The sequence below is a fragment of the Lactuca saligna genome, chromosome 4 (assembly GCF_052625555.1).
Source record: "Lactuca saligna cultivar CGN05327 chromosome 4, ASM5262555v1, whole genome shotgun sequence".
NCBI classification, from domain to species: domain Eukaryota; kingdom Viridiplantae; phylum Streptophyta; class Magnoliopsida; order Asterales; family Asteraceae; genus Lactuca; species Lactuca saligna.
Window position 1 is genome coordinate 103,283,261 of NC_136420.1, and position 3,934 is coordinate 103,287,194.

A 3,934-nucleotide genomic window follows, 5' to 3' on the forward strand; every position below is an offset into this window, starting at 1 on the left:
TTTCCCGGTTTCGAGTATGGATCCTTTGCTTTTAGTAGTACTGTAACGACCAAAATTTTTCAACCAAAATTTTCATTTTTAATTACATAAAAACATTTGTCATATCAAATTTCTCAAAAAATCATTCAACAAGTTTTCAAAACAATTATTCAAATCCAGGATCATAACTCCATCTCGATGTAGGTGTATAATCATGCTGGTGCCTTCTCGTGACCCTCAAAAGTACTTGAAACACATAACACATAAAATAGTAAGCACAAATGGTTAGTGAGTTCCCCAAAATACGACATACATATATTAGCCACTCGAGGTTATAACTATGTAAGACCTTACGGTCAATGTGTCTCAGTGAGACCTTCCGGTCCCACAATTCTGGTAGATCTTCCTGCCTTACCATGACTTGCCTTCCGGACCAAACTCTGATTTCCTTCCAGTCTTAACTGCGATTGCCTTCCGGCCTAAACTCTGATTTCCTTCCGACCTTAACTTTGTTGACCTTCCGGTCCCAAAACATACGACATATACATAACACATAAAGTCACATAACTCATATCAATACATAAGACCTTCCGGTCACATATCACATAAAGTCTCATACATACATATAGTTACCATTCCAGGTAAGGTATAGTGAGAAGACTCATCTCGGGTAAACTCGAATGATCTCGAACTCGAATGGTCTTGAACTTGAAATACTTATCTAGCCTCCGCCTAATCACATACATGAATTATCTCTAATTAATAATGGCTCTCAAAGGCTAGACTAATCCCTTCCTATGCTCTCTCTTAGAAGGGTAAAATACCATTCTACCCTCCAATGATCCAAAACTCCACTTGTTGACTAAACCATAAAAGTCAATGAAAGTCAACCCTAAGGAGTATGCGACACATAACAACTCTGTACGTTAGGCATACTCGGATGCTATACAGAATCGGGGACTCTCAATCCCTACGCTGCGCATAGTGGGATTACGCAAAACGTACGCCCAGTTTTCACAATCTTCATGATTTTGTTCTTAATCAATTAAGACACAAGCTCATATCCCAGATCTGGTCACTCTAATGCCTCTTAATCCATAAAGTTAATGACTGGTCATCATCATGCAAATCACACGACTCCCTTCACTAAGGATCTCATATCTTATGCATGGCTCACTCCTAAGGTCCAAGATTGGATTTTTATGGGTCTATATCAGATTATACACTGAATATGGGCAGATCAAGGTCTATAGAGATCTTTTACTCATAAAGTCTCCACCCTTAGGACAAAAACCCTAGAAATGGTCGAGAATGCACAAATAAAAAAGCTTGAGAAAGCTATGAGCTTTTTACCTCCAAATGATGCTCCAACCTCAGAAAGCTCATATCTAAAGCTTGCCCTACAACTCTAGCTCCTTCAATAGCACCTCCTTCTCTTCAAAAGCACACAAGAACACTTTTAGGCTTAACCACACTCACACAAGCTCTAGAAGGAGGGTTAGGGAACAATTTGGGTTTTCTCTCTGGAAATGGTGGCTAAAAGTGAGGCCATAACGTTCCTTATATACGGATCACCCCCACAAGTCGGGTTTCAATCTGAACCTAATACGCCCAACGTATACTATGGTACGCCCAACGTACTGGGTAGCCTCCGCGATTAGAACACGATCATAAGTACGCGCAGCATACTCTGCCTTATGACCAGCGCACTTAGAAGCCATACATTCTTTTCAAGGACTAATTTTGACAACTTGAGGAAAGAAAAGGATCAAAGAGATATACCTGAATTCCGGGATGCTACAAGTACGTCCCAAATACTACCTTCTACACCTATCCATACTTTCATCAAGGATCATCCTAAATTCTCTAAGTCACCTACTCCAATGATGCACTAATATTCACTAAACAGCAACACAAAACGTGTCGAATCACTTCCTAGGCTCCCCTAGGTTCTTGACCTAACCCTGCCATCAGCTACTGAGGAACTCCTCATAATGCCAGTCGTCCACTTCATGAACACCAAAAAATTCACTTAGTAGCTGACACCAATCATCCATGAGTTCCAAAAAGCACAAAGCATGCAACATTAGTGCAGTAACACTCTAATCTAGAGAACTATCGCAACTCATTCACCCTTCACACTACCACCGATGCAAGAAATTCCACCCTTACTATCGGCTGCTTAATGCACGCAAATTATACACAGAACATGATCAAATAGATTGTAAAATAATTGGCTCTAACCCAGAACCACAACCAGACATGGAACAGGAAACTAGGCTAAATCAATTATTATAGGGCTATAAGATCTTAACTGTATACATATTTTAATGCATTAAACTTAGTAGTTACTGATACCAATAGATATTCTCATTACAACATAGCATTCAATACTCCCAAGACTACTGAGCATCACACATATCAATCCAATCTATCACTGGCTAATCAGCTCTAGCATGCAATTTAACCAACTCATACAATACACATACAAAGGCCTCTCTCCTAACATTCTATCATGTAATAACTGTGCAGATCATTGGCCCTAACTAGAATGCGATTCACCGATTCATAAATCAAATCATAAAAGATAACATGTATGGGTATTTCGGGAAAACTTACATGAGCTCGACTAATTGCATGAACCACACCCTTCTCTTATTTTAGAAAACTCTTTTCTTAAAAATTCTTTTCTTTTTAAAACTTTACCAATTCCTCAATTTGAGTTCAGACGCACTCGAGAGTATGTATGAATCCCACAAACCAAGGCTCTATTACCAACTTGTAATGCCGCAAAAATCATGACATATTTTTTTTTCTTTTTCATTAGTAAATCGTTAATACATTTATTTCTCATGAAACCAAGGTAACCAAGAGTTAGCAAAAACATTATCAAATCAATGTAATTCACAAAATTTGGAAAACATGTGGTGTGTGCCCTGCAATCGTCCCGAGCTCTTTCATTTGAAAATTGGAATACCTGAAACATAAACTGAAAACCGTAAGGACAAAGCTTAGTGAGTTTCCCCAAACTACCATATAACATACAACCACATAATATCATGCAACATACATGTAATTGTCATGGGCTCCCCCACATGGTCTTTGTCTGGAATGTCATGGGACCCCCCATGGTCTTTGCCTAGAATGCCATGGGATCCCCCATGGCCTGATATCCAACTCCCTTGGGGACCCCCGAGGTCTTCCATGCAAGTATCATAGAGAAAACTTGCATACCACATATCACATAACAACTATCATACCACATAACACATAATGGGCCAGCATTGGTGCCTTCCACCCATGGATATAGTGAGGAGATTCACCTCGCATTGCATAAGTTTACTGTAAGAATCCATAGTTGCTGCCCTGATGGCTTCCCAAACTAGCAATAACAATAATACACCTAATTAGGAATTGAGCTCCAATCTATAACCACGACTCCATACCTGGTGTAAAAGCACCATTTTACCCCCAACCTAGCCTTGTATAAGCCAATGAACCAAACTACAATCTGAAAGTCCCAAAGGCCCACTAATCAACGAATGGACCAACTTTCCAAATTGGGCCCAAAAACGTTACATGGTCCTTCTTTAAGGCCCAACCGTTCTTTCTAGTCCAAACACTTTGTATCCTGATGGCTGATTAACAACTCAAGCCTAAAATACTAGAAACTACTAGATTCATCAAAGCCCACTAATGGCCAAATTTTCCAGATTAGGCCCAACAATATATGGGCCTTATACTAATCCATAATTACCTTAATTATAAGTCAAAAGTCAAAGTTAAAGGTCCAAGTTGACCCAACTCGCCAAGTTCTCCTTCAACTCGTCGAGTTTCTCCATTAAAGGCATAGATCGGGAAAACTCGCATCAACTCGCCGAGTTCTCCTACTGAACTTGCCAAATCCTTGACTTAATAGAGTCACATTTAGCCCATTAAGTCCTTAAAATCTCAA